This window comes from Macaca thibetana, chromosome X (genome assembly GCF_024542745.1).
Source record: "Macaca thibetana thibetana isolate TM-01 chromosome X, ASM2454274v1, whole genome shotgun sequence".
NCBI classification, from domain to species: Eukaryota; Metazoa; Chordata; class Mammalia; order Primates; family Cercopithecidae; genus Macaca; species Macaca thibetana.
Window position 1 is genome coordinate 95,796,089 of NC_065598.1, and position 17,080 is coordinate 95,813,168.

At 35.6% G+C, this 17,080-nt stretch overlaps 1 non-coding gene across 1 annotated transcript; it reads right to left on the reverse strand.

The window, feature by feature from the left end:
- Nucleotides 1-13,463: 13,463 nt before the first annotated feature.
- Nucleotides 13,464-13,591, reverse strand: LOC126947035 (small nucleolar RNA SNORA40). The gene has a single exon (XR_007722887.1). It is a non-coding gene; the product is annotated as a small nucleolar RNA SNORA40 (small nucleolar RNA).
- Nucleotides 13,592-17,080: the final 3,489 nt, after the last annotated feature.

A 17,080-nucleotide genomic window follows, 5' to 3' on the forward strand; every position in this document is an offset into this window, starting at 1 on the left:
AGCAACAAGCAGGCCTTGGGGTCCCTAAGTTTAGGCCTAGGCTTTTGGACAGCATTTCCAGACCTGCCTTGGGCAAGAGGGAAGCCCCCTGCTCTGAGGGATGAGTCCCAGGCCTGGCAGCATTCACCAAAAGCTGACTAAAGAGCTTCTGGACTTTAAATGAATACTGGTGATCACCTGGCAAAACACTTCATTTGCCAGTGGTGGTAGTGGCCACAGGGAGACACTCTCTTGCCTGTGGAAAGAGGAGGGGTGAGAAGGACTTTACATTGTGGTTTGAGTGACAGCTTAGCTGCAGTAGAATAGAACATCAGGCAAATTTCTAAAGGTTTTTACTACAATCCCTTGCTTCCAGAAAGCATCCCCAGACCCACCAGGGGCCTGGGAGAACTTGTCACCCTGAAGGGAAGTACACAAACATGGCTAACTTTGCCACCTGCTGATTTTACAGCCCTAGGGCCTTCAGTGAATGTAAGTGGTAGCCAGGTAGTAGTAGCTAGGTAGTGGTTAGAAAGGGCATTGGGCAAGACCCAGTGCTGTGCAGGCTTCAGGTCTGATCCAGCGTGGGCATACTGGTGGTGCCCATAGGAGTGCTAGCATCACCACACTTCTAGTTCCAGGTCACTCAGCACAGAAAGAGAGGTCATTTGGGAGAAGGAAACAAAAAACACAATGGTTTCTGCCTGATAATCCAGAGAATTTTGAGTGGTCTTATCCCAGACCACCAAGGCAGTATATGTGTCTACACAAAGCACAGAAATATTGGGCTTGGGGCCAAAGACCCTTCTAATACCTGGAATGCCTTCTCAAGAAGTACAGACACAAACAAGCCCAGAGTGTGAAGAATATAATAAATACCCAACTTTTTAATGCCCAGACACTGACAAACACCTACCAGCATCAAGATCATTCAGGAAAATGTGACCTCACCAAAAGAAACTACATAAGGCATCAGGGAACAATCCTGGAAAAACAGAGACATGTGACTTTTCAGACAGATAATTCAAAATAGTTATATTGAGAAAACTCAACAAAATTCAAGACAACACAGAGAAGAAATTCGGAATTCTAGCACATAAATTTAACAAAGAGATTGAAATAATTTAAAATCAAGAAAAAGTTACAGAATTGAAACATGTAATTGACATACTGAGGAATTCATTAGAGTCTCTTTGTACCAGAATTGAGCAAGGAAAAAATAGTGAGTTTGAAGACAGGCTACTTGAAAATACACAGTCAGAGGAGATAAAAGAAAAAAGAATATAAAACAACCAAGCATGCCTTCAAACATGAATGAGAAATAGAGACATTCCCAGACAAACAAAAACTGAGAGATTTCATCAACACCAGACCTGTCCTACAAGAAATGCTAAAGGTAGTTCTTCAATTTGAAAGAAGAGGTTGTTGATGGGCAGGAAGAAATAATCTGAATGTACAAAACTCACTGGTAATAATATATTCTCAGAGAAACACAGTATTTAATACTGTAATTGTGTTGTGTAAACTACTCTTAAGTAGAAAGACTAAATGATGAACCAATGAAAAATAATAACTACAACATTTCAATACATAGACAATACAATTAAAACAAAAAGAAACAAAAAAGGTAAAAAGTGGTGGGGATGAAGTTAAACTTCAGAGCTTTTATTAGTTTTTTTGTGCTATCAGTGTTAAGTTGACACCAGTTTAAAATAATGAGTTGCAAAATAATATTTGCAAGCCTCATGGTAACCTCAAATTGGAAAATATACAATTGATATGCAAAAAAGAAAAAGTAGGTAATTAAATCACACCACCTGAGAAAATCACCACCACTAAAAGGAAGAGAGGAAAGAAAAAAGAAGGGAAAGACCACAAAACAATCAGAAAACAAATAATAAAATGGCAGGAGTAAGTCCCTACTTATCAATAATAACACAAGGGACTAAACTCTCCAATCAAAAGACATACAGTGGCTGAAAGGATTTACAAACAAGACCCCATGATATGTTACCTACAAGAAGCACTCTTCATCTATAAAGATACACATAGTCTGAAAATAAAGGGATGGAAAAAGATATTCCATAACAACGGAAACCAAAAAATGTAGGAGTAGCTATGCTTATACGAGACAAAACAGATTTCAAGACAGCAACTGTAAGAAGAGACAAAGTCATTATATAATGATAAAGAAATGAATTCAGCAACAGGATAAAATGACTGTAAATACAAATGCACCCAACATTGGAGTATCCAGATATATGAAGCAAATATTATTAGAGACAAAGAGAGAGACAGATCCCATACATTAATAGCTAGAGACTTCAACACCTCCACTTTCAGCATTGGACAGATCTCCCAGACAGAAAGACAACAAAGAAACATTAAATTTATTCTGCACTATAAAACAAATGAATTTAATATATATGTACAGAACATTTTATCAAAAAGCTGCAAAATACACATTCTTCTCCTCAGCACATGGATAGTTCTCAAGGATACACCATATGTTATGTCACAAAACAAGTCTTAAAACAATCTAATCATGAAAATAATATCAAGCATCTTCTCTGGCCACAATGCAATATGACTAGAAATCAACAAGAGGAATTTTGAAAACTACATAAACACGTGGAAATTAAATCATATTCTCCTGAATTACTGGTGGGTCAGTGAAGAAATTAAGAAGGAAATCACATACTTTGTGATTCCATTTATTTGAAATGTCCAGACAACAAATCGATAGAGATAGAAAGGAGACTGGTGGTTGTCAGAGTTTGGCAAAAAGAGAGAATAGGGAGTAATTGCTAATGGGTAAGAGGTTTTTCAGGGGGCTAATGAAAATATTTTAAAATTAGGTAGTGACAATGGTTGCACAACTCTGTGAATATGATTTAAAAATCACTTAATTGTGCAATTTAAATGAGTGAATTTTATGGTATGTGAATTATATCTTAATACAGCTTTTATAAATTAAAAGAATTTACCCTTCCTGGTTTTAACCTTAACATTTAGAGTCAAACACATAAGTACCAAGTGTAGGAGTGAGAAGCCAGGACAAGGACAGTTGAGCTCATGCAGAGAACACAGAATATAAAATAGGCACTAGAGTGCACTGAATGAAAGTCATCAGAAGCACATGTTCAAGATGGAGTAAAGAGTCTGTACCCAAGTATGAATTCAGAATAATGCCATTTATTATATCTGAATAGCCAAGCTGGAGTAAGGGTGTAACGCCAAGGTTTTCTTTGACCTTTTGTCAAGCTTTTTACTCAGAAGGTGAAAGAAGTAAAGAGAGGATTTGTTAGTCCAAATCCAATTCCACTAGAAAGGATCAGTGAAATGGAAATGAATCTTGGGAATGGGAAGTAAGTGATCCTATCATTTCAGGGTTCTGTGACAGCCAAAGAAGTAATGGGTGGGCAAATTTCAATAACTGTGTATAATTCTGTGACAGGAAATTCGAAGAGGGTCTTTGGCTCAAAGTTTGTGAGAAGTGAAATCAACAGTACAATCAATAAATAACAAGGTCAAGGACGGTGGTTCATGCCTGTAATCCCAACACTTCGGGAGACTGAGTGGGGAGAATGACTTCAGCCCAGGAGTTTGAGACCAGTCTGAGCAATATTAAGACTCCATATCTACAAAATATGTGTGTGTGTGTGTGTGTATATACACACACATATATATATACACACACACACACACACATATAAATATATATATATATAGGGAGAGAGATATCTATCTATCTATCTATCTATCTATCTATCTATCTATCTATCTGCTAGTCATAGTGGAGCGCAACTGCAGTACTAGCTACTTAGGACACTGAGGTGGGATGACACCTTGAGGTCAGGAGTTGGAGGCTGCGGTGAGCTATGATTGTTATCACTGTATTGCAGCCTGGGCAAAAGAGGAAGCCTCTGTCAAAAAGGAGTGGAAGGGGAGGGGAGGGGAGGGGAGGGGGAGGGGAGGGGAGGGGAGGGGAGGGGGGGAAAGGAACAAGAACGGAAGGGAAGGGAAGGGAAGGGAAGGGAAGGGAAGGGAAGGGAAGGGAAGGGAAGGGAAGGGAAGGGAAGGGAAGGGAAGGGAGGAAGGAAGGAAGGAAGGAAGGAAGGAAGGAAGGAAGGAAGGAAGGAAGGAAGGAAGGAAGGAAGGAAGGAAGGAAGGAAAGAAGGAAGGAGAGAGAAAGAAAGAAAGAAAAAGAAAGAAAGAGAAAGAAAGAAAAAAGGAAGAGAGAGAAGAAAGCGAGAAAGAAAAGAAAGAAAGAAAGAGAAAGAGAAAGAAAGAGAAAGAAAGAAAGAAAGAGAGAGAGGGGAAGGAAGGAAGGAAGGAAGGAAGGAAGGAAGGAAGGAAGGAAGGAAGGAAGGAAGGAAAAGAATTAATTGCCTGAATAATATTGTGTAGCTTATTAGGTTTTAAATAACATAAAAAAAGAGAAAGGAAGATGAAACAACCAAGAACAATTCCTTATGGGTGCATAGCATTTTACAAGACCAGTGCTCTAACCCTTGAGCTATGGAGCCAAGTGCATAGTATTTTACAGTTGGTATTATCATTCATTCATTAATTGATTTATTCATCCATTCAGCAAACATTGGTATGTATGGAGCACTAGACTGGAGTTACAAAAATGAATCAAATTTGTCTCAAGGAGCCAAAGCCCAGCCTGAGGTTTGGAGTTTAGAGAGGGATGACAGGCATGGACATAAACAATTATAACACAATGAATTAATGTTGTCAGTTATGAGGTTTTTTTTTTAAGCATTCAAAATATGTGTCAAGTAACAGGAGCACAGAGGAAAGCAAAAATATAACTGCTCCTTTAAGGAAGTTAGAGGATTAAATGCATGCAAATGTTTGGGGAAGTTTCAGAGAGATGGCACTTACCTGAATGATAATTAGGAATCAATGAGACTGACAAGATGAAGCAGGTCAGCAAATCATTTCATGAAAAGAATACTGCATGTGCGCTAACACAACATTTACAAAGCATTTACTTATCTATTATCTGATTTGATCATTATAATATACCTGAAAAACAGGTAAGGAAATTTTTATGATCTACGTTTTACAGCCAAGGAAACTGAAGCTCAGATTAGGAGTGAAAGCAATTTCCTTACAAATGGCAGAAGTAACGTCTCATCCAGATTTTCTTTATACTTTTTCAATAGGAAAAAGGAAAAATGAAATGTTATCTGGACTCATAAGAGCAGTCAGAAAGGTAAAAGATGAGAGTGAATTTTGAATAAGAAAATGGATTTTGAGTTCTTTTTGTATTTTTCCCCCTTTGGAACAAGATGAAGAATTGAGATAGACCCCTGCCTGGATTAGATTAGAAAGAACTTCCCCACTCCTGTTTTATCCATCAAAGATAATGATTTTCCAACAGAAACTGGTAGAATAAACGTCCTTAAGATAAAATGTTTTAAGTCCTTAATAAGTAAAAACACCTGTAGCTCTAAAGGGATTTAAAGCTCCTGGCCCAAGGGAGTTACACCTAAGGATTCTGAGTGACCATGTAACTTCCATATAATCACCAAATACTACTGTTAACTTCGAGAAATTATGAAAATCTGGATAGATACATTCTAGAAGTCTAGAGACAGGCAACTATTCTAATTTTCAGTATATACAAGAATATATAATTCAAATATTAAAAACAATGAGCTTGATGTTTATTCCTGGCAATATTCTAAAATAGAATATTAAATAAACAGTTTGTGGGCACTTAGAAAAGGAAGCTGTGATTTATTCAGAGCCAACATGGATTCACCAAGACCATGTCATGCCAAGTCTACATAAATTACCCATAATTTGCCCCTTACTCCAACTGGTATATTTAGGATCTTTTTAATTACCTATTATTTTTACATAGTTGATATGTTATAAATTCGCAGCTTAATGTCTTTCTTTTTATTTAACATTATTTCTCTCAGTATTCATCCAATAAATATGTACCTAATTTCTACTACCTGCCAAACACTGTGTTGTGCTCTGAGCATAGAATGCTGAATTATAGGCTATTTCCCCACTTATTAAAATTTATTCATATTCAAATTTAATATTTAAATATTTGAAATTTAATATTTGGCTGATAGTCTATTATGCATATGTGTCACTATTTATTCTCCCAATTATGATTTTTAAAATTATTTTATATTTTTTCACTATTATAAGCAATGTTATATTAAATACACTGGCAACAAAGCTATTTTTGTGTTTTGAATTTTTCCTTGGGATGTATTTCTTAGAAATGTGATTACAAAGTCAAGGGATATGAGCATTTTAATACCCTTACTATATATTTCCAAATTGCTTCCTATAAAGGTATTACCAATTTCTACTCCCATCACTATAAGTGGATGTCCATCTCACTGAACACTTGCCAATACACAGCATTTATTTCTCAGACAGATTGGTTAAAACAAATAATATGTTAATTTCAAAATTTGCAATTGTCTGAATAGCAGTGAGATTATACTTCTTTTTTATATTTATTACATTTAATCCCTCTTCTTTGATGTGTGTGATCATGCTTGTTGACAGTTTTCATTGGGCGTTAATGTTTTCTTAATGATTTGCAAAAGCTCATATAATATACACAAAAATAACAGTTTTCCAGTCATATTTTTTGTAAATGTTTTGTAAATGTTTTGTAAAAATTTACATTTTGTAAATGTTTCCCAAATTTGTCTTTTTATGTTGTTCTCATATTTATATTTTTGCCATATGGAAGTTTTAAAAATCTATGGTCAAATCTATTGGTCTTCTCATTGATTTTTTTCCATTGCCTTTATACTTTAAAAGTCCTTTCCCATTCAAAGATCAGAAAAAAAAAAAAACACTCTATTTATGTCTTTTTGTTATTTCATATTTTTACACTTCATTTCCCTTTTAAATAGAGTTATTAGGCTGGAAGCTCATAGATGCACTTTAGACACAGTTTACCTGGATTTCCAGAAGACATTTGTGAAAATCTTCAATATCTGCCATTGCACTGGCTATTTTCCTATGCTTACAATGATGTTCAATTCATCCCTGTTCTGAATGCAAAAACATTTAAAAAAAAAAAAAAAAACTTTCTTAAAATGCTCTTCTTACTTGACTTTCATGGTAAAATTATCCTCTCTGGATTCTCCTGATTCCTCTTTTGACCATTCCTTCTGTTTTTATTTTACCACTTTTTTGGCACCTTAAAGGCTAGTGTTACCTTAAATTCTGCCTTTAGTTCACTACACAGTCTCCCTGGGTGATTTCATCCACTACCATACCTTCAACTATCATCTACATGTGGATGTTCACAGCTCAAATTTCTTCCATGAGTTCTACATCTTTATATATAAGTGTCTTCTGGACATACCCATCTGGTTCTCCTACTTGGGAACACGATGGATAATCTTTCACAAGCTGCCATCAACTTTTATTTACATAATTATCACCTTCAATTTGTCACTCAGTCCACCTTATAGAATGTATTCACTTTACATTTCTGTCATATTTAATTGTCAACATTTGCTAAATATGCCTAGCCTTGTTCGTAACACCGCACCTTTTGGATGCTGTTCTCCTTGCCTGAGACATCCTTTATACAAACTCCTACTCATATCTTCAAGACCCAGCATAAATGCTAGTTCCTCAATTATGTCTTACTTATTTTTGTCATATGTGATTATTTCAGTTTCTGTATTCCCAAAACACTTTGTTTTTATTTCTTACCAAGTTATATTTTAATTTATCCAATTAAATTTTGGTTTTCTTTGACAGAATATGAGCTTCTAAAGAGTAGGGTACATTTGTATCATTCTTATTGGCCCAGTATCTAGGATTTTCATATATAATTTGGCTCAATTAATATCTATTGAACTAATGATATATTTGTGGACAAGATAGAGAAATGTGAGCTGGATATTATTCATTAAATAATTGGTTCTCAACCAATTGGATACTCAGAATTACTTATGGAATTTAAGAAACATACTTCAGTCCTATTATCCAAAGATTTTTATTCAGTAAATTTAGCAAAGTCTCTCCAGGTATATGTATGTTTTAAAATGCCATATGTCATTTTGATGTACCACCAGTGTTAAGCACCTCTGAGATAGAGTCATGAATGTACTCACAGGCACTCTTTGATAATTGATGTCAACCGGGAGGAAATATCTTTTGGGATGTGAAAATGTGCATGTGTCCTGAAAAGGATGTATGCTGAACTGCTGACAGTGGTCTCCTGTGTGACATGGTTCTAGAAGTGAGGAAAAGAGAATGTTTTCAATTCATATACAATAAAAAAGAATAAAGGATTAATTATAGGTGATTGTTAATTTTGTGTATGTGTTTTGTATGTTTCAGTTTCTTATATATTTCAAAGTGTTTATACCATATAAGCCAGCAATTTAGTTCCTCAGAACTGATCTTCAAAGGAAGAAAAAGCTGTATCACAAAGTTACCCATAATAGTGATATTTATAAAAGCAAAATTCTATAAACAACCTAAAAGCTTCATAATAATGTAATAGGGAGACGAATTAGGGCACATCAACATAATGGACTATTTTTATAAATTAAAAATACCAATTAAGACCACAATGTAGCATCATAAAAATTATTCACAAAACAATGCTTACTAAAAATAGAAAAAATAAATTTCGCATATATATCCTAATCAAGACTATATAGAACACAAACGTGAATGAAACTTAGAAGGGATAAAATATAATATACTATATAAGAGTATGGGTTCTTGATTCAAATTATTTAGGTTCAAAACCAAGCTTTGCCAATTGTGTATCTTAGACAAGTCACTTAACTTCTTTGTGACTCAGCTTCCTAATCTATAAATTGAGGATTATACTAACTGAGTGCAATTGTTTAAGGATTTAATGAGAATATACATACAAAAGGACTTAGAATCATGTCTGGCACATAACGATACTACTCATAGTGTGTCTATTGTTGGCTGTGCATTTTCTATGGGTTTTATATATATCAACATGTTTATGCCTTAAAATAACCCTATGAGGTATTTAATGTGTTGAGTCAGTTCTGTTGAATCACCATCTTCAACCCTCTGTTGTAACATTCTAGGGAACACTCCACAATTATTTTACTCATTCTGAATTATTTTGCTTTAAACTCCCACATTTAAATCTACCATCCTATTGGATTCTATGTAGTAGGAACCATGGGATCACTTTATTATTTTAAAAAGTCATTCTATCACAGAGACACATGCACACATATGTTCATTGCAGCCCTATTCACAATAGCAAAGGCATGAAATCAACCTAAATGCTCATAAATGGTAGACTGAGTAAGGAAAATGTATGTATACACCATGGAATACTACGCAACCATGGAAAACAATGTAATCATGTCTCTTATAGAAACATAGATGGAGCTGAAGGCCATTAACTAATGCAGGAACAGAAAACCAAATACCATATTTTCTCATTTACAAGTGAGCACTAAATGATGAGAACACATGAACACACAGAGGGAAAGAAGAGACACTGGGGCCTACCATAGGGTGGAGGGGCCACGGTGGGAGAAGGGAGAGGATCAGGAAAAATAATCGGTACTAGGCGTAATACCTGGGTGATGAAATAATCTGTACAGCAAATCCCCATGACACAAGTTCACCTATATAGCAGATGTGCACATGTACCCCTGAACTTAAAATAAAAGTTAAATTTAAAAACTACATCCCCCAAAGTGCTTCATCACCTATCAACACTATCAATTAAGAAAGAAAAAGAAGTCATCACAAAATCCTCTGCCAGGCAATACTACTTGAGTCATGGTCTTCAGACCTGTGTACCAGGGTTTACTTTCTTCCTTTTTCCCTCCAGCCTGAAAACCTGAGGCAAGTGGCTTTTACTTTTTTCTCAGTTTTTTTTTCTTTTTAAGCTAAGCAGCAATTTGCCTAAATATCTGCTGCTTGCATTCTGATCCTCCAGTTCCTGGAGGGAACCTGCATTATTCCATACAACTACCATCTTGTCTCTACCCTTCCCTACCTGACCCCCATCTTTCTCCCGACAAATCTAATCGCTTTTGGAGGCAAGTATAGTGACATTATGGGGGTTAGTAAGAATCCATTGCTCTTCCTTTACATCTCAACTCAGGTGTTCTTTTCTCAGGAAAGTTTTCCCCTCTCTCCCTGACAGGTCAGTTCCCATGCTCTCATGACACTTACACCTCTCCTTTACAGCATTTTTATTCTTGTGATCATACATGCACTTGTATGATTCTCTAATGTCTTCTTCTCCTACTAGACTGAAAGCTCCATGAGAGGTCTAGTGTGTGTTTTTGTTTGCCATTGAATACCAGCACAGAACATAGAGCCTAGAACACAGCACATGCTTAAAAGTATTTTTTGAATAAATGGTGAATAAATCAGTGAATGAATAACCCTTTACTTCCATATATAGATTCAGAGAAACAGAGTCCATACTCTCACATCTGTAGAATGCCAGCGGATCCCAGTAGCAGGCTTACATCAAAATTTTCCAAGACTGGATTCAAGCTCAAGCAACGAGGTGGCCATACTATTTAAGCCATCATAGGGATGCAGTGACCACAGTACCATACACATAGTTTGGAGTTTAATAAATTATTGTTCATTGACTGACTTAGCAGACAATGAAGAGTGATTTCACTATTGTGCCAAATGAGACAAATTAAGAAAATATGTGAAGAAATTCTTTTCTAAAGGAGTATTAAAAATGAAAATGGAAAAAATGGCCCATATCCACACTAGAACTTGAGGAGGACCAAAGCAAGTACTAGTGGCAGAAACTGCCTTTTTCTCTATATAATTTGATTTCAGAAGTTTGAGGTTCATCAAAGAGTAAAAGTGCTTTGGGGAATTGAGATTTTGAGATGTGATTCCTTTGCACCCATATATTAATCTTAGGATACTGTGTCCAGTGTTGGAATACACAATTTTTTAAAGGCATAAAAAGCTTGAATAGTATCTGGAAAAGAGTGACAAATGTGACTAAAATATATTCAAATAAGGTCTAGGGAAAATTTGAAACTTCAGTCCAGAGAAGAGTAGGCTAAGAATGGTGGTTTCATAATTGTTTTCAGGGTTTTTGCTCTCTTTTATCTTGTTTATCACAGAAAAGTAACAATTTTCCATATCTACTAAGGGTGGATTAAAAGAAGCTGCTCTTAACAGCAACTTAACAAGCTTGTTTAACATAAAGAAGAATTCCCCAAAAGTAAGAATTGCTAGTTACATAAATTAGTGACTGATGGGTGTCAGGAATCTCCTTTAAGAAGATCTTTAAGAAAACAAATCAATTCCTCCTAATTTGAAAGGCTTTCTGGAGCTACTTAAAGTCAGGGACAGGGCTGGTGCGGCTGCTATGAGGACTATATGACCTTTTAAGTCCCTTCCAGCCCTGGATAGGTATAAATGATGAAAAGTGAACTACAGTATACAGTGCATTAAAAGCTTTAACAAACATGGCCCTCCAGACAAAATTAGCGTGCTGATTTTATGAAATGCCTAGATATTACTTCCCAGCAGAAGTCAGTAGAAGCAAATATTTATTGCATCCTGATAGGGGATAAAAGTCACACTTAACTATAAATTGCTATGAAATGTAGAGGTATTGTACTCAAGCATTAAATAAATTGTATTGAACTTATATAAGCTCAACAGGTCAAGCCTAAGAAATGTGAGCTGTTTCCACAATTCAGTCATGGGGCAAACATGAAAGATAATATGTGGTATTATTTCTGCCAAACACATAACATGCATCAAGGTGAGATAATTGGATTAATACACCTCAGAAGAGTTAAATGACCATAGGGCTGCTGTAGAACAATGAGGTTCAACAGAAACTCAATGGCTGCTTGTACAAACCATCATCAAAGAAAAGAAAAAAAAAGAAAACAAAATTCCAAATGCTTTCCCTAATATAGCATTGATAGTTTTTCATTCCACCCTTGATTGACATGCACAACTTGTTTCAGTATACACTGAGGTTTTGCCCATGTAGACTTAGACCGCATATAGTCCTTAATATTCATACTTTAATATAGTTGAAATGTCACATTATATTAACTACATTATATAAAAACTTGCAAAAGTTCTGAGTTAAATTACAAAAGCAAGTTTATTATAGCACAGAAATGATAAGAGGTGTGAGTATATATGTATTTATATATATTCACACAAACAAAACAGATGCCTTAACTTTTTTCATAGTTTTACACACTGCAAGGTAACAATATGTGTAATCAGAGAGAATGGTTGAATGAATCAATCTGAAGGTATTCATGAAAGGTTGGCAAACTAGAAGCATCAGCTCCAGGGGACCCAAACAGCTAACCAGCTTTAACTTTAGGGTGTTTTCCCACTCACACTTTTATTTGAAGAGTCACATAAAAAATCTTTGTAATCCTGTATTTGGAGACTTTCCATTTGCTTATTTTTGGTCATTTGACTCTGAAACACCTTATCTTGATAAAGCCAAAGAAATCAGACTGGTGAGTGAAAAGCGAAAAAAAGTTTTTAAAAGCTCTAAGTCTTTTTTTTTTTTTTTTTTTTAACCTTTTATTTTAAGTTCAAGGGTACATATGCAGGTTTGCTACACAGGTAAACATGCGTCATGTGGGTTTGTTGTGCCGATTATTTCATCACCCAGGTATTAAGCCTGGTACACATTATTTATTTTTCCTGATCCTCTCCGTTCTCTGACCCTCTGCCCTCTGATAGGGCCAGTTTATGTTGTCTCTGTCTATGTGTTCATGTGTTCTCATCATTTAGCTTCCACTTATAAGTGAGAACATGCAGTATTTGTTTTTCTGTCCCTGAATCACTTTGCTTAGGATAATGGCCTCTGGCTCCATCCATGTCCCTGCAAAGGACATGATCTATTTCTTTTTTTTTTAAGTCAATAAATTTTTATTCAAGGAATTCCATGTTGTGATTTTTTCCACTGTCCATCAAGGTCACTTTAGATACTCTAAAGAGCTGGAGTCAAAAGATTTCTCTTCAAGTTAGCCCTTTTTAATGAAACTGATCCAGTTGTCCTGTCAGCCCATAATTACTTTGGCTTCTGTCATCTCCTTTTAATATGGGTATACTGATGAGGTCTTCAAAATTCACCAAGAATCTTTGGGACCTGATTTCTTCAACCAATTTACTTCAGGGTCCTTTTTAGTGTAGGTGGTGGGGATCTGCCTGGTTGTCAATTTGATACCCTCTCTTAACATGAATGAGTTCAAATCACGTTCATTCCTAAGCGATCACTCAAGAATAGTACAGATGTGTAGAATACCTTTAATTCCAGACATCATGTTCTCAAGATAAAAGTTTTCTTGCACAGGCTGGTCTTGAACTCCTGGTTTCAAGCAATACTCCCACCTTGGTGTGGGGATTGCAGGCTTGAGCCATTGCACCCGACCTGGAACCAATCTTTATGGTTATCAATACTCCCATCAATTAACTGTCTCAGGTATAATAATATCCCTTCTTATATGTATCAAAACTCATATTGAACAATGAGTTCTGGGTTGCAAAAGAGGATTTATTTTTTGTACTTATCTATAAGTCTTTGTCCATAAGTTAAACAAAAACATACATAAGTGCAGTGATCTATTTCTTTTTTATGGCTGCACAGTATTCCATGGTGTATATGTACCAAATTTTCTTAATTCAGTCTATCATTGATAGTATTAAACTCTGTTAGTATGCATTTATAGTACAAAACTCCCTTCAAAAGACAGTATTCCTCAGAAACATGTGCATGTATCTTATTGGCTCATGACTTTTAGATAACTAATTTCAAAAGAGAATTTTCAATAATGATGGTCTGTAATCATAATTATATGGGAAGTTTAGAGGTAAAGAGTAAATTTTATGGATTTTAGATTTGCTTTTTCTGTGGCAAAAACAACTACTCCCATCTACCCCCGACTTCTTAATCTGGTGATTTACTATTTAATAAGAATTTCCACAACTCCATTAAAAATTTATATTCAATGTCTCAACAACCTGGATCCCTCCAGAAGCTCTATCTGTAGCCAGTTAAGCCCAAGCCAAAGAGCCACTGAACCATGGGAATGAACCACTGACCATCCCTCACCAGAATAACGCTAAGGCAGGTCTGTGGTAATCTAAAACTCTGGGGCCTTCCCCATGGATAAAAAGCAGCACTGTGAAGCTTTTTCCTTGGTGTATATAGTCTTCTGAAGACCTGAAAGCATTAATATTGTTTCCAACATCATTTATCCTCCACACATTGAGTAATTAACACACTAACAGAAACCACTAAAAATATAAAAGCAAGCAATGTAAACCTATACAACTGTCTCATCTATAGTTTTGGAGAGATTATTTTAAACAAAGAGAGACACAAAAGTTAGCTTAATTTAAATACTGTTGTTTTCAGTCTCTGCTATCCATTGTTGGCAGCAGAGAAACCCATATCAAAACCAAGATTTCTTCCTCCTTATAAAAGAGACATATATACATGATTCTTGCAAAGAAAAATTTGTCTTGTCATATATCATATTTTGGAAATGGAGCTCAGTATATCAAAGACAAATTGCTCTAGTGAGCTAGTCTTATAGATCAAAATATATGAAAGAGAGGGAAAAAGAGGGGAGGATGTCAGGTTACTAAATTTATAAATGTATAACTCAATGAGATTTTCCCATTTCTCACTAGATGTTCTAAGTTAGTATTGAATAGACCTGGTGGCTCTGATTGCCTTTGCACAGATTGTGTTCCAGCTGTCTTCTGATATTTGAACACTCAGGTCTTGGTCCCACGCTGTGCAAACAGTCAGCCTCCCATGTATTCTGTATACCAGGAGTAATTTATTAATCCATCTATAAAGGCAATCACAGTGCATGCAAGAAAGGGTTATATAAAGCTGTAAAATTGAAAGAAGTAGCTCCAGTAAACTTGGTACCAGTTCCAAACATCACTATTATGTTTAAGCTGATTTATAAATCCTATGGATCTTTGTCTGGTAATCCATCACTTTTGCGAAGTTGGAAGAGGGAACAAAAGTCTGGATGACACAGTCTCTGCATAAATCTCAAGCTGCTGCAATTTCTTTTCCTTGTTGCTTCGTATTCACTAAATAACCTTGCAATTTGGGATCTAAGACAAGTGGAAGGAAAGACGGGCACTGTGACATTCAGCCAGTGCCAACCAGGTGAGGACAAGACGAAACCTTCAAAATGCTTTTGTAATTTGTTATCAATTGTACATCTGACGGAATTTCTTCAAGAGTGGCCCTAATGGCCCATTAAAATAAAAATGGTTGCAATTTTAAGAAGAAACATAAAAGGCTACACATTGGGCACAGTGTACACTGCTCAGGTGATGGGTACACCAAAATATTAGATATCATCACTAAAGAACTTTTTCTTCTAACCAAACACTACCTGCTCCCTAAAAACTTATTGAAATAAAAAATAAATCAAAAGAAAGTTTTTAAAGCAAAGAAACAAACCAAAAAGCAAAAACCCAGCTAGTTGCATTAGAATTCTCTTTTTGAATATTAAAAAAAAAAAAGAAACATCCATGTAATGGCTCAGAATGTTCTTTGAAGATTGTGGCCAGGCTTTCTTTATCTGGGCCTTTTCTCACCTAGCTCCATCTTCATACACCTGCCACCAATGACACATCAGCTCATTCCTCCCATCCATGATTCTGCTTTGACAAGGAAAGATTTCAACTTAAGTTCCTGCAGCTCTCTTTTTTTAGCCTCTCTTTGCATCTTTTTCTCTCGTCTTCTCTTCCAGTTCCACTTGAAGATCTTTCTACTATCACCACCAATTAGTCTCTCATTGTAATACTTCCTTCTTCCACTCATATTCTGAATACACAATGCACTCCACTAGTACTTAAACAAAGTTCCTGTGTTTGCTCTGATTATACAATTTGCAAGACCAATACTCTGTGAATTATTTCCAACATGCTCATGATTGTCAATTATGATTATGATTTAGGATTATGATTTCACCTACTCATGATTGGTGAAAATTGTCATCAATTCAGACATGCTATCTCCAACTGCAGTACCTTGACTGGGAATTTGGCCTGAATAACCAAGACCTCCATGAACGAGAAAAGAAGATATAATGTTCTTTGCTATTCAATTATCTTTTTCACAACAGAAAAAATATAACTCTTTGTAGAAATAGTGTAACACAAAAAACATAAACTGTTTTGAAAAGTATTCCTTATAACATCATAGACAATTCAGAGTAAGCTACTGAACTTACCAATTCGTATTCTCAGCCACTACACAATTGTCGAGAAACATCACACTGAGTGTGTGAAATTGGAGTTAGCTCTACTCTGGGCTTAATCATGGTTCTGGTACGAGTCAATGAAGCATCAAAAGTTGAGGTACACTGCTGTCGTCTTTGATAACACTTGGATAAAACATTGTTGCATCACACATTACTTTGCTTCCCACTATGGTTGCTTGTTTGTTTGTGTGTTTGCTTGTTTGGTGCTGTTGGACAATTTTTGCACTTACCTGTATTCTTTCTGGCAAAAGTAATACAAAGTGTTATCCTTAAATTCGGCTGTTTCCCAAATGTGAAAGCTGGCTATTCAGCATGTTTGTTCTTGTCAATCATGCTACATGTAAACTGTTGATTATTTTCTTAATTCCAACTCCCAGAGAAGAAATTTAGCACCCTCTATTCTCGCTTACGCTTTTACTCCCTAATCCAAATGCTCTGGCAGTATATTTTTTCCAATATCATCTCAATCACAAGTTTTCCTAATGTCACTGCTCCCACTGCTAAATAAAGCAGAGAGATCTATTTCAGAGATTTTCAACATAATGTTCCAATAATTTTCTCTCTCCCTCTTAAATCACCACACATCTAAATATGTCTCAATCTCCTCGAGACCTAGTAACTAGATGACAACATACACCTTGAGATCATTCCAAAGATGTCAATCAGTTCAAATTTGGTAAATATGGAATCACTTGCTTAAATGTCTGATATAGCAGAAGAAGAAATTTTGCTTGGTTGGCTTCCCATTGTAGCTTTTAAACAATCATATTCTTTTTTCCTAGGGACTGATACCATTCACTCTTCCCCTT